The sequence below is a fragment of the Salmo salar genome, chromosome 21, assembly GCF_965601325.2.
Source record: "Salmo salar chromosome 21, fSalSal1, whole genome shotgun sequence".
Classification (NCBI taxonomy): domain Eukaryota; kingdom Metazoa; phylum Chordata; class Actinopteri; order Salmoniformes; family Salmonidae; genus Salmo; species Salmo salar.
In genome coordinates, this window is record NC_138311.1 from 37,867,287 (window position 1) to 37,892,059 (window position 24,773).

Here is a 24,773-nt window from a genome sequence, read left to right on the forward strand (position 1 = left end):
CATTTTTTTTTTTTGTACTGGCCCCCCGTGGGAATCGAACCCACAACCCTGGCGTTGCACATACCATGCTGGCATTGCAAACACCATGCTCTACCAATTGAGCCACAGGAAGACCGTGTTGTTGTACTTGATTATATTTTTGGCCTTCCTGTGACATCGGGTGCTGTAGGTGTCCTGGAGGGCAGGTACTTTGCCCTTGATGATGCATTGGGCAAGCCACACCAACCTCTGGAGAGCCCTGCGGTTTCGGGCGGTGCAGTTGCCGTACCTGGCGGTGATACAGCCCGGCATGTGTAGTTCCCATAGTTAAGCATGGAGGAGGAGGTGTGATGGTGTGGGGGTGCTTTGCTGGTGACACTGTCAGTGATTTATTTAGAATTCAAGGGACACTTAACCAGCATGGCTACCACAGCATTCTGCAGCAATACGCCATCCTATCTGGTTTGCGCTTAGTGGGACTAACATTTGTTTTTCAACAGGACAATGACCCAACACACCTCGAGGCTGTGTAAGCATTCCAGGTGAAGCTGGTTGAGAGAATGTCAAGAGTGTGCAAAGCCTTCATGCTTCTCATCGGACTGGTGTTAGCTAGGTAGCTACAGCAGCTAGCCTGTTACTAGCTTGCCACTGCTATTGCATAGCAACCGAGTTGTAGAGCTCTGCATGCGCATTAATTTTAAGCCCTACTCAAATCCCGCAACATTTAGGCCCTCCCTTACACAGGCCTGGAGGCTTCTGGCAAATATAAAGCCTGGCCCTGCCCAAAATCCAAAATCCAAAATAACTTCCTCCATTAGTAAATCAGTCACTTTCTCCCTGCGTGCAGGCACCTCGCTCTGCATGCACTCTGCTCACGGTGGCTCGGAGTCTGTGAGTAACCATAGCAATGGCTCCTCTTGGGCTGTTCAATGAGACATTAGAGCAGTGAGGTGTTAGCTACTTGTCATTCTAAACTCAGACAAAACTCAAGGAAGATTATTATTTTCTGTGAAATAATCTCTCCTGTGTTATATTTGACAAGGTTGACACACTTCTGATACCTTGTTATGATCTTAGTCAGATACTGTATGACTGTACAGTGCAGCTGAGCACGATCAAATGGTTCAGCTTCAAAATGTTAGTGATGAATTTAGTGATAACCGAGCCCTATCCGTATCCTAGTTATTGATGAAAAAAAACAGGCCGCACCCGGCCCTAACCCAATGTATAATGTCGGGGCCCGTCGGGCTCGGGTTGAGTAGCAGAGCTCTACCGAATTGCTGGTCCCTGTTTTAGAACTCTGAGACTCTGTTGAAAATATATTAGCATTGTCAAAAATGCTACAAAAAGGTGGCACATCGTTGTTCTCAATGGACAGAAATGAGCATGTGAGAACAATAAATTATACATTTAATAAAAACTGTCGCACCCCTAAAAGTAGTCAATCTGAAATGTATTCGGATTGGAATTCTATTCTGACTCAGGAGGCGTGCAGATCATCCACCGCTTCTGAGTATATTATTCGCTAATTTTCACTTTATGGACACTATAGTCTCGTTTTAATCCGACACCAGAATTTGAGCTACTTAGGTGCAGAAAATACTCTGAAAACTCAATTGCTGATGACCCTATAAAAAATCTGGTATGTGGTTCTCGGCCAGACGGCTCCGGGCGGCAGGGACAGACATGGACAGACATGGCGCCAACAGACATGGCAGCTCTGCATTTAGTTCCAAAGCAACTTTGCAGTATTTTTTTTTTTTTGTGTGTTATTTCTTACATTAGTAGCCCAGAATGTTTTTTGTGTTATTACATACAACCGGAAATAACTTTTGGATATAAGAGAGCGGCGGTAACTCACCAGCATTCGGACCAGGAATACAACTTTCCCGAATTGGATCCTTTGTTCGTACCCCCAGGGCAACTGAACTTATCCCAGAGGCTGTTCCAAGACACCGCCAATGGAGATATTCAGATTGGACTTCTATTCTGACTCAGGAGCCGTGCACATCATCCACCGCTTCTGAGTATATTACTCGCTAATGTTCAGTCATTTGAGTATATTACTCGCTAATGTTCAGTCTCTGGACAATAAAGTAGATGAGCTCAGGGCGAGGATCTCCTTCCAGAGAGACATCAGACTGTAACATACTCTGTTTCACGGAATCATAGCTCTCTCCGGATATACTGTCCCTGTCCATACAGCAAGCTGGGTTCTCAGTACATCGCACAGACAGCAATAAAGAAATCTCCGGGAAGAAGAAAGGCTGTGGTGTGTGTATCATGATTATCTTATAATGGTGTGATTGTGATAATGTACAAAACTCAAGTCCTTTTGTTCACCCAACCTAGAATACCTCACAATCAAATGCCGACCGTATTACCACCCAATTCTCTTTGGTTATAGTCACAGCTGTGTATATTCCCCCTCAAGCTGATACCATGACGGCCTTCAAGGAACTACACTGGACTTTGTGCAAACTGGAAACCACATATCCTGAGGCCGCACTTATTGTAGCTGGGGATTTTAACAAAGCAAATTTGAGGAAAATGCTACCAAAGTTCTATCAACACATTGACTATAGTACTCATGCTGTTAAAACGCTCAATCACTGCTACTTCCCCTTCCGGGATGCCTACAAGGCCCTCCCTTCAGGAAATCGGATCACGACTACATTTTGCTCCTCCATTCCTATATGCAAAAACTCAAACAGGAACGGCCCGTGCTAAGGTCTATTCAACGCTGGTCTGACCAATTGGAATCCATGTGGACTGGGATATGTTCTCGGTAGCCTCTGAGAATAACTTTGACGTATACACGGAGACGGTGACTGAGTTCATCTGGAACTGTATAGGAGATGTTGTTCCCACTGTACTATTAAAACCTACCCAAACCAGATACCTTGTATAAACGGCAGAATTCGCGCAAAACTGAAAGCGTAAACCACCTCATTTAACCATGGCAAGGTGACTGGGAATATGGTTGAATACAAACAGTGTAGTTATTCCCTCCGTAAGGAAATCAAACAGGCAAATCTTCAGTACAGAGACAAAGTGGATGTATGTGGCAGGGTCTACAGACAATCACTGATTACAAAGAGAAAACTAGCCACGTCGTGGACACTGACGTCTTGCTCCCGGACAGGCTAAACACCTTCTTCACCTGCTTTGAGGATAACACAGTGCCACCGACAAGGCCTGCTACCAAATCAAATCAAATCAAAGTTGATTTGTCACGTGCGCTGAATACAGCAGGTGTAGACCTTACAGTGAAATGCTTACTTACAGGCTCTAACCAATAGTGCAAAAAAGGTATTAGGTGAACAATAGGTAGGTAAAGAAATAAAACAACAGTAAAAAGACAGAATATATACAGTAGCGAGGCTATAAAAGTAGTGAGGCTACATACAGACACCGATTAGTCAGGCTGATTGAGGTAGTATGTACATGAATGTATAGTTAAAGGGACTATGCATATATGATAAACAGAGTAGCAGCAGTGTAAAAAGACGGGTTGGGGGGGGCACACAATGCAAATAGTCCAGGTAGCCATTTGATTACATGTTCAGGAGTCTTATGGCTTGGGGGTAAAAACTGTTGAGAAGCCTTTTTGTCCTAGACTTGGCACTCCGGTACTGCTTGCCATGCTGTAGTAGAGAGAACAGTCTATGACTGGGGTGGCTGGGGTCTTTGACAATTCTTAGGGCCTTCCTCTGACACCGCCTGGTGTAGAGGTCCTGGATGGCAGGCAGCTTAGCTCCAGTGATGTACTGGGCCGTACGCACTACCCTCTGTAGTGCCTTGCGGTCAGAGGCCTGAGCAGTTGCCGTACCAGGCAGTGATGCAACCAGTCAGGATGCTCTCGATGTTGCAACTGTAGAACCTTTTGAGGATCTCAGGACCAATGCCAAATCTTTTATGTTTCCTGAGGGGGAATAGGCTTTGTCGTGCCCTCTTCACGACTGTCTTTCGTGTTTGGACCATTCTAGTTTGTTGCTGATGTGGACACCAAGGAACTTGAAGCTCTCAACCTGCTCCACTACAGCCCCGTTGATGAGAATGGGGGCGTGCTCGGTCCTCCTTTTCCTGTAGTCCACAATAATCTCCTTAGTCATGGTTACGTTGAGGTATAGGTTGTTATTCTGGCACCACCCGGCCAGGTCTCTGACTTCCTCCCTATAGGCTGTCTCGTCATTGTCGGTGATCAGGCCTACCACTGTTGTGTCGTCTGCAAACTTAATGATGGTGTTGGAGTCGTGCCTGGCCATGCAGGGTGAACAGGGAGTACAGGAGGGGACTGAGCACGCACCCCTGGGGAGCTCCAGTGTTGAGGATCAGCGTGGCAGATGTGTTGCTACCTAACCTCACCACCTGGGGGCAGCCCGTCAGGTAGTCCGGGATCCAGTTGCAGAGGGAGGTGTTTAGTCCCAGGATCCTTAGCTTAGTGATGAGCTTTGAGGATACTATGGTGTTGAACGCTGAGCTGTAGTCAATGAAAAGCATTCTCACGTAAGTGTTCCTTTTGTTCAGGTGGGAAAGAGCAGTGTGGAGTGCAATAGAGATCGCATCATCTGTGGATCTGTTTGGGCGGCATGCAAATTGGAGTGGGTCTAGGGTTTCTGGGAAATTGTTGTTGATGTGAGCTATTATCAACCTTTCAAAGCACTTCATGGCTACAGACGTGAGTGCTACGGATCTGTAGTAATTTAGGCAGGTTGCCTTAGTGTTCTTAGGCACAGGGACTATGGTGGTCTGCTTGAAACATGGTGGTATTACAGACTTAATCAGGAACATGTTGAAAATGTCAGTGAAGACACCTGCCAGTTGGTCAGCACATGCCCGGAGCACACGTCCTGGTAATCCGTCTGGCACCGCAGCCTTGTGTATGTTGACCTGTTTTAAGGTCTTACTCGCGTCGGCTACGGAGAGTGTGATCACACAGTCTCCTGGAACAGCTGATGCTCTCATGCATGCCTCAGTGTTGCTTGCCTCGAAGCGAGCATAGAAGTGATTTAGCTCATCTGGTAGGCTCGTGTCACTGGGCAGCTCGCGGCTGTGCATCCTTTTGTAGTCTGTAATAGTTTGCAAGTCCTGCCACATAAGATGAGCGTTGGAGCCGGTGTAGTATGATTCAATCTTAGCCCTGTATTGACGCTTTGTCTGTTTGATGGTTCGTCGCAGGGCATAGTAGGATTTCTTGCAAGCTTCCGAGTCCCGCACCTTGAAAGCAGCAGCTCTACCCTTTAGCTCAGTGCGAATGTTGCTTGTAATCCATGGCTTCTGGTTGGTGTATGTATGTACAATCACTGTGGGGATGACGTCCTCGATGCATTTTTTGATAAAGCCAGGGACCAATGTGGTGTACTCCTCAATGCCATCGGAAGAATCCCAGAACATGTTCCAGTCTGTGCTAGCAAAACAGTCCTGTAGTTTAGCATCTGCTTCATCTGACCACTTTTTTATCGACCGAGTCACTGGTGCTTCCTGCTTTAATTTTTGTTTGTAAGCCGGAATCAGGATAGAGTTGTGGTCGGATTTACGAAATGGAGGGCGAGGGAGAGCATTGTACGCGTCTTTGTGTGTGGAGTACAGGTGTTCTACAATTTTTTCCCTCTGGTTGCACATTTAACATGTTGATGGAAATTTGGTAGAACTGATTTAAGTTTCCCTGCATTAAAGACTCCGGCGGCTAGGAGCGCCGCCTCTGGGTGAGTGGTTTCCTGTTTGCTTATTTCCTTAAGCAAGGACTGTGGGCTATCGTTCTCCATGGCCAACATGAGTAAGACATTTAAGCGTATTAAAACCTGTTGGGGATAGGGGCAGTATTTGCACGGCTGGATAAAAAACGTACCCGATTTAATCTGGTTACTACTCCTGCCCAGTAACTAGAATATGCATATAATTATTGGCTTTGGATAGAAAACACCCTAAAGTTTCTAAAACTGTTTGAATGGTGTCTGTGAGTATAACAGAACTCCTATGGCAGGCCAAAACCTGAGAAGATTTCAAGCAGGAAGTGGCCTGTCTGAGAAGTAGTGTTTCATCTTGGCTCTTTTTATTGAAGACTCAGGATCTGTGCAATAACGTGACACTTCCTACGTCTTCCATAGGGTCTCAGAGCCCGGGAAAACGTTGAACGATATCGAGGCAGGCTCTGGCTGAAACACTTCATCGCTTTTGGCAAGTGGCCACTCAGAGTACTATGGGCTTAGGCGCGTGCCTGCTTCGACCGAATGGTTTCTTTTCCTTTGTCTGTTTATCTAAACGCAGATTCCCGGTCGGAATATTATCGCTTTTTTATGAGAAAAATGGCATAAAAATTGATTTTAAACAGCGGTTGACATGCTTCGAAGTACGGTAATGGAATATTTAGAATTATTTTGTCACGAATTGCGCCATGCTCGTCACCCTTATTTAGCCTTTAGGATAGTGTCTAGATGCACGAACAAAACGCCGCTGTTTGGATATAACGATGGATTATTTTGGACCAAACCAACATTTGTTATTGAAGTAGAAGTCCTGGGAGTGCATTCTGACGAAGACAACAAAGGTAAGAACATTTTTCTTATAGTAAATCTGACTTTGATGAGTGCTAAACCTGCTGGGTGTCTAAATAGCTAGCCCTGTGATGCCGGGCTATCTACTGAGAATATTGCAAAATATGCTTTCACCGAAAAGCTATTTTAAAATCGGACATATCGAGTGCATAGAGGAGTTCTGTATCTATAATTCTTAAAATAATTGTTATGTTTTTTGTGAACGTTTATCGTGAGTAATTTAGTAAATTCACCGGCAGTGTTCGGTGGCAATGCTAGTCACATGCTAGTCACATGCTAATGTAAAAAGCTGGTTTTTGATATAAATATGAACTTGATTGAACAAAACATGCATGTATTGTATAACATAATGTCCTAGGTTTGTCATCTGATGAAGATCATCAAAGGTTAGTGCTACATTTAGCTGTGGTTTGGGTTTATGTGACATTATATGCTAGCTTGAAAAATGGGTGTCTGATTATTTCTGGCTGGGTACTCTGCTGACATAATCTAATGTTTTGCTTTCGTTGTAAAGCCTTTTTGAAATCGGACAGTGTGGTTAGATTAACGAGAGTCTTATCTTTAAAATGGTATAAAGTAGTCATATTTTTGAAAAATTTAAGTAATAGCATATCTAAGGATTTGAATAACGCGCCACAGGATTCAACTGGCTGTTGAGTAGGTGGGACGCGTCCCACCTAGCCCATAGAGGTTAACCCTCGCAAGGCTGTCGGCCCAGACGGCATCCCTAGCCGCGTCCTCAGAGCATCCGCAGACCAGCTGGTTGGAGTGTTTACGGACATATTCAATCTCCCCCTATCCCAATCTGCTGTCCCCACTTGCTTCAAGATGTCCACCATTGTTCCAGTACCCAAGAAAGCAAAGGTAATTGATCTAAATGACTATCGCACTCACTTCTGTCATCATGAAGTGCTTTGAGAGGCCAGTTAGGATCAAATCACCTCTACCTTACCTGACACCCTAGACCCACTTCAATTTGCATACCGCCCCAATAGATCCACAGACAATGCAATCGCTATCGGACTGCGCACTGCCCTATTCCATCTGGACAAGAGGAATACCTATGTAATAATGTTGTTAATTGACTATAGCTCAGCATTCAACACCATAGTACCCTCCAAGCTCATCATTAAGCTAGGGCCTTGGGCCTGAACCCCACCCTGTGGGCTGCCCCCAGGTGGTGAAGGTAGAAAACAACACCTCCAATTCGCTGATCCTCAACACTGGGGCCCCACAAGGGTGCGTGCTCAGCCCCTTCCTGTACTCCCTGTTCACCCATGACTACGTGGCAACGCAGGCCTCCAACTCAATCATCAAGTTTGCAGACGACACAACAGTAATAGGCCTGATTACCAACAATGACGAGACAGTGAGGAGGTGAGGGCCCTGGTGGAGTGGTGCCAGGAAAATGACCTCTCCCTCAACGTCAACAAAACGAAGGAGCTGATCGTGGACTTCAGAAAACAACAGAGGGATCACACCCCTGTCCACATTGACGGGACCACAGAATGTGGTGAAGAAGGCACAACAGCGCCTCTTCAACCTCAGAAATTTGGCTTGGCAACCGCAACCGCAGGGCTCTCCAGAGGGTAGTGTGAACTGCCCAATGCATCACTGTGGGCACACTGCCTGCCCTCCGGGAAACCTACAGCACCCGATGTCACAGGAAGGCCAAAAAGATCATCAAGGACATAAACCTCCCCGAGCCACAGCCTGTTCACACCGCTCCCATCCAGAAGGCGAGGTCAGTACAGGTACATCAAAGCTGGGACCGAGAGACTGAAAAACAGCTTCCATCTCAAGGCCATCAGACTGTTAAATAGCCATCACTAGCTGGCTACCACCCGGTTACTCAACCCTGCACCTTAGAGACTGCTGCCCTGTATACATAGACATGGAATCACTAGCCACTTTAATAATGGAACACTAGTCATTTTAATAATGTTTACATACTGCTTTACTCATTTCATATGTATATACTGTACTCTATTCTACTGTATTTTAGCCAATTCCAATCCAACATTGCTCGTACTAATATTTATATATTTCTTAATTCCATTATTTTACTTTAGATTTGTGTGTATTGTTGTGAATTGTTAGATACCACTGCACTGTTGGAGCTAGGAACACAAGCATTTCGCTACAACCGCAATAACATCTCCTTAAATGTGTATGTGACCAATAACATATGATTTGATTTGTTGTGTACCTCCAATCAAGTTCATTTGCAAATTTTCTTGGACATTGGTGTCACATTTGCTTAGATATGATGGTAGTGAGATTCGAAATTAACATAGAACTTTAACCAATGCATATTAATTTGCCTGCCTGCATGCGGCTGGTTGGCTAGCTGTTTGTAATTCAATCCCAATAGCTAATCATACATTTTTTGGAGTGGTAATTTAATAGTTATGTTGTAAGGGTCATTGTCCGTGATATTACTGCCTTGTTTTTCTCTAATCAGACTGAAATTAGAGACGGACGCTAGTGTGAAGTCAGCATCTATCTCTGTGTGTATGTGTGTGTAAGTGTGGGTGGGTGGGCGTGTGTGGATCTGTGTGTGTGGCTGCAGGTACTAGGGACAGAGCTGGGGGTAGTGTGAAATCAGCATCTATCTCTGTGTGTAAGTGTGTGTAAGTGTGTGTGTGTGTGTGTGTGTGTGTGTGTGTGTGTGTGTGTGTGTGTGTGTGTGTGTGTGTGTGTGTGTGTGTGTGTGTGTGTGTGTGTGTGCGGGTGCACGTACTAGGGACAAAGCTGGGGGTAGTGTGAAATCAGCATTAGAGACTGAGGATGTGTTTCTCTTCTACCTTGACCTTCTAATGACCAGCCTACATGGCTGTGAATCTGACATGCTTTTACAAACCTGATTACTTGGTCCTGGTTAATCACACAACTCTGCTGTTGATCTGGCTACGGAACACAGGATGGGAGGGGGAGGGGAAGGAGAGGAGAGAAAGGGGAGGAGAGGAGGAAATAACGCACAGATTGAATCCTAGAGAGGTGTTTCTTCTGTGCCTTCGTCTCTTGGCGGTCGAAAGCAAATCAAAGGCTACAATAGTCAGAGACTTAGACTGCATCCCAAATGGCTCCCTATTCCCTATGTAGTGCACTACTTTTGACCAGGCACACTAATCCCTATGTATTTTTTAAAATGTAATTAAACCTTTATTTAACTAAGCAAGTCAGTTACGAACAAATTCTTATTTACAATGACGGCCTACCAGAAGGCAAAAGGCCTCCTGCGGGGACGCGGTTGGGATTAAAAATATAATTTTTAATAAAAATATAGGACCAAACACACATCATAACCAGAAAGACACCACAACACTACATAAGAGAGACCAAAGACAACAAAATTCCAGAAAATGATGTCATGGCTTTAGAAGCTTCTGATAGGCTAATTGACATCATTTGAGTCAATCAGAAGCTTCTAAAGTCATGAGATCATTTTCTGGAATTTTCCAAGCTGTTTAAAGGCACAGTCAACTTAGTGTATGTAAACTTCTGACCCACTGGAATTGTGATACAGTGAATTATAAGTAAAATAATCTGTCTGTAAATAATTGTCGGAAAAATTATTTGTGTCATGCACAAAGCAGATGTCCTAACCAACTTTCCAAAACTATAGTTTGTTAACAAGAAATTTGTGGAGTGGTTGAAAAACAATTTTTAATGACTCCAACCTAAGTGTATGTGTCAGGCGTGTGCGTACTTGTGCTGAAGTCAGGTGCAGGAGAGCAGAGAATTGTGAACAGGCGCACAGTATATTTCGGCAGGAGAGATATACAGACGGACACAGCTGCGTCCAAAAACCTCCAGCCAACAAGGCAAAGTGTAAAACGCGCAAAACAGTCACAACACATCAAATGTATACACGGGGAAAACACACGCAAGCCTAGTGCGTACAAAAACACATAACACACAAACAATCTTACACAAAGACATGAGGGGGAACAGAGGAATAAATACATGTAGTGTGATTGGGGAATGAAAACCATGTGTGCAGGGAACAAGACAAAACAAATTGATACATGAAAAATGGAGCGGCGATGGCTAGAAAGCCGGTGACTTCGACCGCCAAACGCCGCCCGAACAAGGAAAGGAGCCGACTTCGGCGAAAGTCATGACAGTACTTAAACTTCCGACTTCAACTGTATATATATACATGTATATATTTGTCATGTGAATGCTGTATATAAAAGTACCATGTATGTAAAATGTAATTTGTCAAATGCATGTAAATGTAACAAAAAAGCTGTAGCACATTGGGATTGTTTATAAAAAATGTTGTTTTTGCTCGTGTTTCTCTATTTGTATTTCTGCTTTTATGTTTTATATTTTAATGATCTGCTATTAATAAAATAAATACAATTGTTAAAAACGAATCAATTTAATCAGTTGTGAAACTGAGGAATCAAACAATAAGTGCTATTGGTTTTTACTAACTAGTTACTCTTTTGGTTGAAAGAAGTGTTCAGAAGAAAATAACTCTGATAACAACCACAGGTTAACTATTACCAGACCATATTGTGGGAACCTAAGGGGAAACCTAAGGGGAGCTCTGGGGTAACTTTGTTAAAGGCACACTTAAAGAGGCGTTGGAAGTCTAGGCTGCATAGCTTCAGTCCTCCACCAGACGAAGTGCCGAACTCATGCTTTTAACAGAAAGCCAACTTGGTTAAAGCCCCTTACCCCGGGACTTATTGAAGCTGACTCATTCATGAGAGTGTTGTCCGGTCAGTTAGAAAGGGAGGACCAGCCAGGAGCAGGAGTGTCTCAGATTATGCTTCACTTATAACAAATAGTATTACCCCATGGCACAACGTAGTCTGCGAGCACAGCGACAGTAGCGCAGTACGAGCTGCATCATGTAATAAAATAGTACAGAGCGGACTATAACTAAATATCTGACTATATACCAAAAAATTGCCCACACTGACACGTAGTATACCATGTCACGAACAACCCATGATTGTAATCAGTAGGAAGAAGTAAGCTAACCGCTGTGGCAAGCAGGGATAGAGCAAGAGGGGGGACCTGGTTGTTTTAGTGAAGCACGGGGCTCTGCTATAAAAGACAAGTAATGGTAGGAAGACAAGGAGGCACCCTCACTGGGAAAGAAGCATATACCATGGGATAATCCAGGCCCATAACCTGTGGTGAGAGTTGACCATCTCTGTGAGGTCAGTTAGTCTGGCTAACTGATAAAGGGAAATGGAAACCTAGGAAAAATTGTCATTACCTTCCCAAGGATGGACTGGTGGTTGGTTGTGCTTAATTTAACAAGTATGACCCCACTTTAAGCGTACAGACGTGTGAGTATGTGGATCCGGAGAAAACCATGGATGTGACACCCGCGACAGGGGCAACCTGAAGTTTACCTTATACTATGAAAGGGGAGTGCTTATAACGGCATGTGGTTATGACAATTTAAGAAGGTCGTACAGTTTTGGAACGTGTGATGGCGGGCACTGGGGAAGAGGTGGAGGAGTGAGCAATATACTACCCCCTTCAACTTCGTCTCCTATAAGCCCCTCAGCACCAGAATGGTTTGCAAATTGGAAACAGTGGCATGAGAAGTGGAATTGTAAAGAACAGTTAGAACCAGGGTCGAGAGGCCCAGGGCCAGAGTACCTAGAACCTGACGGGTTGGCCCATCCTTATGTACCACCTCCCCCTGACCAAAACTCAGGGCCTACAGAAACTCCTCGGAGTCTAGTGGGACCTCCCAAAAGGAAAAGGGAGGCCACAGGACCGAAAAGGGGGATTGTGGGCCCGCCCAATAGTACAGAAATGCCTCGAAGTCTAGTGGGTCCTCCAAAGAGGAAGAGGGAAGCTGCAGGACTCATAAGGGGGAGTATGTTTCTGGGTGAGAGGAGAGTGAGAAAGGGAGTGAATTGAACGAGGAAGGGATGGAGGGGGAAGTGGGAGATGAGCCGTCAAACCACAGTTTGGTGGGCACCCAGCCTTGGCACGGAACTCGAATCAAACAGACAAGAGACAAACAAAGGCAGAGGGAGCGATAAGGACAAAAGGCCATTGACAAAAGGGGCCCACCCCAAAAATAAATCTCACTACTGTGCCCCTATAAATGTGGAACCACATACCTAGGAAATGAAATTAACACGAAGGAAGTGGGGGTCCCCTGACGTATGTTCAGGGCCAAGGGTCAGTCCAGGGGTATGCTCAGGGTTCCAAAATGGTTCTTTGGCTATCCCTATAGGAGAACCCTTTTTGGTTCCAGATAGAAACATTTTGGGTTCGGTGTAGAACCCTCTGTCGAAAGGTTTCTACATTGAACCCAAAAGGGTTCTACATGGAACCAAAAAGGGTTATTCTATGGGGACAGCCAAAGATAGCACCTTTTTTTCTAAGAGTGTAGGGAATACTAAATATGTTTCCAGAACCGAACAGCCCATTATTATCCCTCCTAGATCATGGGTAAATAAGATGGATGGAGGAACTTGTGAAACAAGGTTTACATATTGTAATAATGTGTATTTTGCCATACACTCACTCCTCTTCAGAGCACTTAATGACAGCTCAAGGCCTAACTCTCCCCCGTAAAAACCGCACTAATGGAAGTACCACATAATGCTATGTTACAAGAACTGAGGAGAAAAATTCTAAAGTAACTGAAAGCAGAAGCTGTGACTAAAAAGACAAGTTAGAATTTCAGAGGCTGAAGACTCAGAGGGGGATGACTCTAGCTCTCAAGCATTAAACAGCAACAGCACCTTGGCCCCCAGTGCTTCCTCGAGAGGAAGAGCTGGCAGTTTCGATCTGAGCTTAGACAGATCGCTACAGTAAGCTGGGTTACCGCAACCACTAGTGGTACCCCTGACAACCTTGCTTCATGCTGATGTGCTGAGAGAACTGAAAATACTACTGCCTAGAGAGATAAATGAGAACATGTCATACATGGGGTGGGGAACCTGGTGGAGAGTCTGGTGGGGAAAAAATACAATGGACAGACACCCCGGTACATGACTCAGAACCTCCGAGAGCTGAGGATGAGGCTTCTGATGCCTCAACCCCAGTTCTCACCGGGGTACACATGTTCAGAGAGAAGCTATAGAGGGGTCTACAGGAAAATGTATAGGGTGCTGGAAAGGGGGTATAAAAGGCATAGAATTGAGGCCAGTTAGTTAGCGGCCCTTACTGAAAGAAATGCAGAAGTACTAGCAATATTGACCGAACTCCAGGCCTATAGGCAGACAGAGGCTGTCACCGGACTGGGCCATGAGACCCAGTTGGATGAAGGAGCTGTTTCTGAGTGACCAGTCAGGTGATGGTAACCCAGATAAAGATGAAGAATGATATTCTGGCAGGTCTGTCTGGGATAGAATAATCCCCCATTTTCTTATATATATATAAAAAAGTACATTATCTACATGTATATACATACATATACACTGAGTATACCAAATATTAGGACCACCTTCCTAATATTGAGTTGCACTTTACTTTACTATTTATATTTCTGTCGACATTTACTTCACTACACTTTCAAAAGAAAATGTGTACTTTCACTCCAATATATTTCTCCTAACACATTTGTTACTCACTACTGTTGGATTCAGGGTAAACTTTGAACATTGAGATACTAAAGACATGATAGATTAGAAGCATGGTATATAAAGGAGCGAAAGAGACTGGTTTTTATGTCAGAAGTTAATGGTTCTCTGTAGAAAAACAGAGTGGCTGTGGAATGTGCTGGGTGGATGGGAGGGAGTCACGGGAGTGCGATAGGTGATATGGGTGGACATCTATGGATTAGGCGAAGGATGGGTTGAGGTCCAACATGATTATTGTTTTTCTTCAGATTGATTTGATTTTGTAGTGTTGGGTTCTAATTTTTCTGAGTAAATAACTCACGGACAGTAGAGAAGCTTAACCAAGTTTAATTCTTCCCAAAGGGTTGACACAGCTGTATTCAGACAAATACATGTCCCCACCATCACAAGTATATATACTCCACGCAACATGCTTCTTTACAGAGGTGTCTCTGTGTCCCCTTTCCCCTGAAGTGTGCACTCGCATGTGTTAGACTATGGGATGGGCCATGGTCAAAATTAGTGTACTATATAGGGAATAGGGTGCCATTTGGGACTCAGTCCCTTTGTTGTGTTGTTGGCCAGTTCTGAAGGCTTCATCTTTATTACTACAATAGCAATGTGAATGTTACAAGGACCTCAGTTGTGATATTGAGCACAGTAAGGGTTGAATATCCCAGAATCGGAAGAGAACTCTGGAAAACCTGGGAATTTCCGGACAATCTGTACCTAGGAGAAACTTGACCCCAGAGGATTTAATAGGCAGCCGTAGCCCTTTCCTGCAGTCTAATGACCAAATGGCCCTCTAATGGCCTCGTGGTTGGAACGTTATTAATATTTTTCATAATTAATAAACATTAAAAACAAAATAAACGCAGAAAATCTGGTGTTCCTATGCTAAACGATTTTGTTATATTTCAGTCTTTTGTGATGTATATAAAGTGTTGTATTGGGATGCAAACTCAAAATTGAATACAATTGAATCAACTATATATATTTTTAAGTCCATAACCATGTGTGTGAGGTGTATACTTTTCATTCCAAGTAGATTTGTTTAAGACTACCAAGAAACACTCTGTGTGACCCTGGTTAAGCCCATTGAACTAAAAGTTTAAAGTAACGCTTCTATACCAAGATATTCATTTATCTAATGAGCTTCAGTCTTAAAAAAAAGGATATAAAAATGTACAGTTATTTTGGTGACAATGTTAATTATGAACAATGCTAGCAGCAGATTAGTTATATTAGTTATATTTTAGATGTATTTGCGTGTCCATGTTTAGAAATAATGTCAGTTTACATTTCATACTGCTCTCTCTTTTAAAAACATCTACATTCTGCAAACATATTCCAATAAAATAAAAACAGTATTGACCTTGTTTGAGTTGCAGTCCATTTTTTCCCTAATGTGTATATTATCCCTGTATATAGGAAGTTTTAAGGCCCTGCCTGGTGCATGTTTTGTGTAAGGACAGACGCTGGGAGACGAGAAGCATGTACAGGGAGTCAATATTTAAGAAATAACTGACATGAAACAAAACACGGACAGTGTCTGGACAAGGGAAACATGACATTAATTCTGACAGCAATATTAGAAGCATCAGGGAGTTTTATTGTTTTGGTTGGTGACGTCGGGTCCGGGTGCCGCTGCCAAGGATCCGGGGATGCCTCAGCTGGCTTGTCAGGCTTCCATGCCTTAGCTGGCTCGAGAGGTGTCGCCCATCTTCCCCATTATCCCCAGTGTATTCATACCTGTGTTTTCTGTTTGTCTGTTGCCAGTTCATTTTTTTCGTCAAGGCTACCAGCGTTTTTCCCCTTCCTTCTGTCTGTTTCTAGTTTTCCCGGTTTTGACCATTCTGCCTGCCCTGACCCTGAGCCTGCCTACCATTCTGTACCTTGTCAGCATTCTGTAAGGACAGACGCTGGGAGACGAGAAGCAAGTACAGGGAGTGAATATTTAATAAATAACTGACATGAAACAAAACACGAACAGCGTCTGGACAAGGGAAACATGACATTAATTCTGACAGCAATATTAGAAGCATCAGGGAGTTTTATTGTTTTGGTTGGTGACGTCGGGTCCGGGTGCCGCTGCCAAGGATCCGGGGATGCCTCAGCTGGCTTGTCAGGCTTCCGTGCCTTAGCTGGCTCGAGAGGTGTTGCCCATCTTCCCCATTATCCCCAGTGTATTCATACCTGTGTTCTCGGTTTGTCTTTTGCCAGTTCATTTTGTTCGTCAAGCCTACCAGCGTTTTTCCCCTTCCTTCTGTCTGTTTCTAGTTTTCCCGGTTTTGACCATTCTGCCTGCCCTGACCCTGAGCCTGCCTGCCATTCTGTACCTTGTCAACATTCTGTAAGGACAGACGCTGAGAGACGAGAAGCAAATACAGGGAGTGAATATTTAATAAATAACTGACATGAAACAAAACACGAACAGCGTCTGGACAAGGGAAACATAACGAAATTAATGCTGACACGGGGATGAAACTGAGGAATAGACAGATATAGGGGAGGCAATCAATAAAGTGATGGAGTCCAGGTGAGTCCAATGAAGCGCTGGTGCACGTAACAATAGTGACAGGTGTGCGTAATGATGGGCAGCCTGGCGCCCTCGAGCGCCAGAGAGGGGGAGCGGAAGAAGGCGTGACAGTACCCCACCTCTCTAGGGGCGCCACCCTGTGTCCCACCTGGACGAGCCTGATGGGCCGGCCGAGGCATAGGAGCCGGACAAGCCGGCTGAGGCGTGGAAGCCCGACGAGTCGGCTGAGGCCTGGGAGCCCGACGAGCCGGCTGAGGCATTATGTGGGATGGGAGCCTGCCGAGCCAACCGAGGCAAGAGGGGCTGCGGGAGCAGGCGTGACGTTTTGCATGTTTTAGTCGTATCTCCCCTGACCTGGAACAAACTACTAACCAGGTGTGTACATGATTGATTGATTGACTTGTTATTAAAATGTCTTGCATCTTTCAGATACCTAGCCCATATGGGCTTCCGTATTTCTGTACCAAATGTAGATGACTGTGTACTTTGCCTGGAGCTGGGAGGAGATGACTAAATCACTAAGCCACAAATACCACAAGGCATGAATATTCAGAGGGATGGTGTGACGCGTATGAGAGAATATGCTGGTGCTGCATTGGTCTCTAGGTTTCAAGGAATGTTTTTACGTTTGTAACGGTATTCATGTATGTCTATCACTTCACTACAGTTCAACTTAGACAGGGCAACATGTGGTGACAGGAGTCTCAACATGTTCAGTTAAAGTCTGAGTTCCATCCCAAATGGCATAGTACACCAGAGCCCTGGTCAAAAGTAGTGCACTGTATAGGGAATAGTGGCTTTGTCTCTTCTAGTAAATATATTTATATGACTGTCCCCTTTCTTCGAAAGAGACATGAGAAGGTACTGATCTTAGCGCTCTGTTTGTGCCGCTGCTTTTCTAAGAAAGGAAAATAAGATCTGCTAATTGATATTTGTTTTTCACGCTGAGCAAAGTTAATTAGGGGAGATTAAGTTGAGCCAATGGGGTAAATTGAGCCACCCTTGTTTCTAGGAAATCATATACAAAATGTATAATTTTACCAAATATTTAGGAAGAGGTCATCATTTCATGGAGCGTGTGAAGGAAGAAAACACATGGAAAAAGTGGTAAGCAAGTTAGGACCAAAAAACTGATTTTCCCGAAGTCAAATACATTTATTGTGTTAGAGGTTTCATAATGATTGTGTCTAAATTATCTAAAGTAGATCATTCGAAGATTGTTCCATACATCAGTTGGGGTCTCTCTATAAGCTTCAATATGAGGCCCTAAACCTAGCATGAAAGTGCATCCTTGTAGCTGTGAGGACAAATAGAGTCAAAATGTTTGCTTTGGGTAAGTTGAGCCAATGGCAAGTTGAGCAAATTGAAGTGTTTTCATCCCAGGTGTAATGCAAGGCGTTATCGCTGGGATATGAGGTAACAACAGGGCCTGGCCTATGTTAAAAGTACAAAATGTTAGTTAGGTGTTAAGCCTGCTTCAAATGATTAAAATACAAAGAAAGTGGTTGTGATTATGTTGAATTGTGTTTGGGAAATATAGATAGACATGATTTTAAAAACATAGCGTTAATATTTCATTCAATACAGACATTTGTAGGCGGCTCAACCTACCCTGTCCCGCGGCTCAACTGTCCCGCGGCTCAACTTACCCTGTCCTGCGGCTCAACTTACCCTGTCCCGTGGCTCAACTTAGCTCGTGGTAAGTTGTGCCAAGAGACCACTTTTTTTTTGGACAAGCCATGTTTAAAAACTGTAATGTTTACATCATGATTATTTCCAGGAATACACAACATCCTGAAATATATGTAGATATCTTTGTTAGAAAGAATACTATATTTACATTAATGGAGTGATGCTGAATGTAAAAAAAATTCAACTTACCCCACTAGGAGAAGAGGGAGAGATGGAAATGTACGTGGGGCCCTGCCGGGCCTAGCTACTGAAATGGCCCCTACTTCATGCAGATTTGATTGGCATGCAGCTAGAAAAGGTGTGTGTGCTAAAGTGTAGATTATAATTATGCATAAAACATACATTAAGAGGAAGTGGTATGCATGTAGGTCTATGTGTGTGAGGGTACAAATTAGTGGATAGCAGGTCACACACACAGTCGGGCCTGAATTACAGTTGAATACAAGAGCATGTATATTTCCACGGCCTGTAATGTTCCATGTGGGTTTTGTCGTTGTCATCTGTGTAAGACTCGTTATGTTCTCAGTAAGTACCTCCTCTGAATGTGAGACGCTAGCCATTAGCTTTAATGCTTTCCCTCTGCAATGATGATTGTACAGCTTAGAGTGTGTTCCAAATAGCACTCTATTCCATATATAGTGCGCCTTTGACCAGGGCCCTATGGTTAAGTATTACAGGGTAAAGGGAATAGAATGCATTTGGAATACAACTGTTTCCCCAGCTGCCGTGGGGTTACACTTTCCATCACATTTACCTACGCAAAGGGAGGTTTGCCATATGCCTGAGTCTCTCCGCTGTTACAATACAGCCATCTGTTGTCTGACAGGTTATATGCAGCTCAACTAATGTTTCCTGACATCGTTAACACACACACACACACACGCACGCACGCACGCACACACGCACACACGCACACTCTTATCAGCTGAGCCACACGGACCACCATCTTTCTACTACACTCACCATCACTATCAATATCATTATATAGGCCCACCAGTGAACCGACCCAACTATTGAAGACCTCTCAAAGGCAAGCTGAAGCTGGGTAAAAGGGGGAATATGGGATTCAAACAACAAGAAAGGCTAACTTTTTTTAGTAATAAGTTGAGCTTCAAACAATTGACTAAAACAAGCAGATTTTTGGGATTCGGATGGGTTATGACAGTTGAACTAAGCTCATGATGCATTTTTAAGTTATATTCTTCAAGAATCAATGTCTATATACTGTATAATTTATTTGAAAGTCCATAAATGGATGTATCAATCCCAGATTGCTCCTTTAAGCCTTATTTAGATTTAGCTCTCTGTAATGCTGTTTGTGCCCCAAAAGGCACCCTATTCCCTATGTAGTGAAGTAGTGCACTATATAGTAGTGAAGTAGTGCACTACATAGAGAATAGGGTGCCATTTGGGACGCCGCCGGGTCTTATATTTTAGCTAAGCTACAAAAGCGGGAATCAGAATCATGACTAAGAAGCTCATTTAGGCTACCTTTATTTAACACAACCTAAAAACCCACCAAGTCTCTTGACTCCTTAGTAGAATCTTACTTACAGGAGAATAGAGGAACTGGCGATCCTTTCTGTGTATCCTCTAGCCCATCCAGATCCATACTTCACCCCCCTGATTCGTTACACTCTACCCATGTCCAAAATGGCACCCTATTCTCTTTATATTTAGGCAATAGGGTGCTATTTTGGACAATACACTCTATGTTTGTTCACATGTTACTGTAATTACCTCTGAATCAAATCATGTACCAAGGTAGAATCTTATTTAGCTCGCTTGACGTGTACACTTAAACGACTCGCCGTTTCAAATTACAGTCTTTGTGTTTACGTTCCATTCTAATTAGATGTACTTTGTGGGGAGACAAGCAAGAAGATGCGTTCAGCCATTTCCCTTTGTAAAGTTTCAAGGCGAGGGTTTTTAAAATTGTGCATTTTGCAATTAGCATAACAAAATGGTGTTGGGGTTTGATCAAGTCCCTTCTTTAGCTGGAAAAGGTGCAATTACACATAATAGAGAATGTGTTTTAGTATTCAGATGACGATGGATTGAGTAAGATATTTCACTACATGCTCCTGTAAGGCCTTATATACCTCAAGCCTCTCCTGGAATGCCCAAAGACCAGCTGTGCTCTGTGTTCTCTGCTCTTAACTCTAGCAGGGAGGGCCAGTGCTGTGTAAAATTATTACGTTTTAGGCTGGTAAAACTGTGGTAATTCTGATGAAGGTCATTGAAGGACTAAATGCCATGATTTCAATGTCTAGATTTTAAAAAGTATCAAAAAGCCTGCTATCCTGCTCACCCTAAATTGTACTGGCTCTGATGATGATGACGGTGGTGAGGATTATCTTTAAGTTATTTATATATGTGTCAAGCGGTACTGTAGGTAAACTGAGGACTCATTGTCTTGAACTAACAATAATAATGTGATCATTGGACAGAATGGGTGAGATGAGCTCATATGAAGAAAAGACTACCCAGCTAGCACATTTGGTTCCTTCGAAGTTGTGGGAACGTACATTTTTGGTTTCCTTTGGTTCTGTGAACAAAGCCATATGTTTCCTGACCGGTACAAAAAAGGAACCTTTTTTTTTAAATTCTGAGAACAGAACTGAAAATGTTTAGGTTACAGGGAGGTTCTGAGAATGTTTTATTATGGCTCCCTGAAAGCTTTCCTGGTAGGTTTTATTGACACTCTGAGAACGGATATTATAGGTTATTTGGATGTTTTTGAAAAACTTCCTTAGAACTTTCACTGAATGTTTCAATAAGACTGCTAGCTTAGTTTGCAGGAACTTGTTTTTAACTTAATCACAAATATGACACATGGAAATTCATTTCCTTAGGCGTTAATCATGTAAACACATGTATTTTGTATTGTGACATGGCATCAGTGAGATTCAAACCTGTAATCATCTGTTCTCTATCCATGGAATTAGTCCACTTTACCTTTTTTTAATTAGGTAAGTCTGTTCTTATTTACAATGACGGCCTAACCTGGCCGAACCCGGACGACACTGGGCCAATTGTGCGTCTCCCTATGGCACTCCCAATCACAGCCAGATGTGAGACGGGGCGGCAGGGTAGCCTAGTGGTTAGAGTGTTGGGCTAGTAACCGAAAGTTTGCAAGTTCGAATCCCCTAGCTGACAAGGTACAGATCTGTTGTTCTGCCCCTGAACAAGGCAGTTAACCCACTGTTCCTAGGCTGTCATTGAAAATAAGAATTTGTTCTTAACTGACATGCCTAGTTAAATAAAGGTAAAATAAATAAATAAAAATACAGCCTGAATTCAAACCAGGGACTGTAGAGACACCTCTTGCACTGAGATGCAGTGCCTTAGACCGCTGCGCTACTCAAGCGCAAGATTGATTGTAGGGTGCGTTCGTAAATTCGCTCTGGCTACCTACTCTGATTTCGGAGCACTCTCGTCTGAGTGTGCCAGAGCACAGAATAACTGATGAATTCATGAATGCTCAACACCTGTTGAATATGGCCGGTGTCAGTAAACTTCTGCTAAAAATATTAATTCAATTGTTGCCAGCAGCACAGTTACAGTCACCAATGCTCTGAAAAACAGCCTAATGGTCAGAGTGAGGTGTTCTCCCATTTGTTTCTTGAAGTAGCTAGCAAGCTAGCCAATGTTAGGCAGTTAGCTTGGGTGCTTGACTGCCATTGTGAGGTCAGAATGCTCAGATCAACCCTACTCCTCGGCCAGAGCTTCCAGTGTGAGCTCTGAATGCTCCATGAGTGAAATGCTCTGAATTTACGAACGTACAATCTGACAATGCTCTAAATTTATGAACGCCCAGAGTGCGCTCTGAGCACATTCTGGCACTACAGATTGAATTAACGAACACACCCATAGAGGGAATTTTGTTGATGCTGATAACAGAATGTTTAAGTTTTTTAATGAAATTCTTAGAACATTCTCTGTTGTCTTGCGGTATTTATGCAAAGTTTTATTAACATTCTCGGAACAGTTTGAGAACATGACTTTAAATAGAACCATGAGGAAACATGTAGGAAAGTACTGAAATTCCCACAGAAGAACGTTGTTAACATTCTATGAACTATTTGAGAACATTCCCAATGTCAAACCAGTTGGAGAGCATTCCTAGAACATCACCAAATGTACATTAAATGTAACCATGTTTGATCTTTTAAGTTCCTTAAATGTGCTGAGAAAGTTACAACGCCAAGCACTTATCCTGCACCATTCCCAGAAAGTTGTGGGCTGGTTGTATGCAAAATAACCATAGGACAACAATGGTCTCACCAAGCTCTAAGAAACATATGGTTCTCAGAACGTTATGTGATAGCTGGGTACTTTGTGTGTCAGTGCAAGTGGTGAGTTCAGAACACCATAGCATATTAAATATTCAACAGGATCCCACTTACGTAACTGTCAAAAGAGGCATTTTTCTTTTTTTAAACTCATTAGATATGAATCCAGGGCAAGTAAATATTTCACCGACCATAGGATACTGTTGTGTCTGATCTGTCCCTCCATCCATCCCTCTCTCCCTCCCTCCATTCCTCCAACCTTCCCTTCATTTCACCCATCCCCCCATCAATCCAACACCAAATCCAAATCAAAGTTTATTGGTCGTATACACAGATATGTAGATTTTATCACAGGTGCAGCGAAATGCTTGTTTTTTGCTCCAACCTTCCCTCCGTCCCTAAATCCCTTCATCCATCCCTCTATCCCTCCATTCTCCTCTGTCCCTCCAACCCTCCATCCCTCCATCATTCCCTTTAACCCTCCCTCCATACCTTATCCCCTCCTCCTTTGTTCCATTTTAGCCAATCCCTACTCTTCAGAGGGGGTTCGGCTCAATCGGATGTCATTTTCAAAGTATGTCAGTGATTGTGGCTGGTAGTAACTCCGCTACTATTTTAAGCATTTACCTCACATTGAAATAGCTTTCTTTAGACTGGCGTACTAGTAGGAAATAACACTCCTGTCATCATGGCACAACTCAGTGGCCTTGCCTTGCTCAGTGCTAAGCTCAAAGGCCTTGTGGTTAGAGTGTCCGTCCTGAGATTGGAAGGTTGAGGGTTTGAACCTCTGAAAACAAAAAGAAATGGGACCTGATGCCTCTGCTTGGCACTCAGCATTAAGGAGATCGATTGGGTGTAAGCCCTGCGACATAGTAGCGTCCTGTCCAGGGGGTGTACTTGTACATCAAGCTGGCTAACGCCACAGAAACAGGAGAGGCTCCAGCACTATGGAGTGTTCTGGCTCTGACAAGGCTTATTTACTTACATCATTTCACAATGTCACATCGGGGGTCATATGTGCATACCAAGTTTCAAAGAGTAGGATTACTGATCTAGGATCAGGTTCTCCCCTGTCCATCTCATCTTATCCATTATGATCTAAAAGGCTAAACTGATCCTAAATCAGCACAATTTTTATGCGATACGCGCTTCAGCACTCGGTGGTCCCGTTGTGTGAGCTTGTGTGGCCTACCACTTCACGGTTGAGCCGTTGTGGCTCCTAGACATTTCCACTTCACAATAGCAGCACCTGCAGTTGACCGGGGCAGCTCTAGCATGGAATAAATTTGACAAACTGACTTGTTGGAAAGGTGGCATCCTATGACGGTGCCATGTTGAAAGTCACTGAGCTATTTAGTAAGGCCATTCTACTGCCAATGTTTGTCTATGGAGATTACATGGCGGTGTGCTCAATTTTATACACCTGTCAGCAACGGGTGTGGCTGAAATAGTTGAATCCACTCATTTGAAGGGGTGTCCACATACTTGTGTATATAGTGTATTACTCCTTGGTTCTACTAAAGGACAAAACAATACAATTGAATATCGTGTTACAAAACTCTGAAGAGTTAAAAGAAAAAAAGAAAAAGGGAATGGAGGGAAAAGCAGCATCCTCCATTTCCACAGCAGGCAGATAGTCTCAGACATTTTCAATTCAACACTCCCTGGCTATGAGGAACAATAACATTTATAACACCTCCCACCGCCATAGCAATGGGGTGGCAGGCCCAGGAAGGTACTATATGACAGGGCAGTGTAGCGCAGCGAGGCGAGGCAGAGGGTGAGTAGTGCTCTGCCTGGAGGAGAGTAATGGCTGCTTGCAGACAGGAATGAAAGTCTTAATGAGATCGGATTGCTCATCGATTACTCTCGTTAAGATACAGATGATACTCACTATTCATACTCAGCACTCCCTTCCCAGTAGAGGATGAAATATAAGATGTCAGTCAGCACAGCAGCACCTAGCGCTCTAATATACACCCCAATCCCCTTACTCCTCTCCTTCCCTCCCCTCCTCTCTTCTCTCCTTTCATCTCCTCTGATGCAAATGTTTTTTCTGTTATTGAAGAGGTACCTGGATCCATTCAATTATAAGCAAAAAGTTTGTCTCAGACAGTGTTTGCCCTGCGTGTCTGCCCAGAGCAGGAGGAGGGAG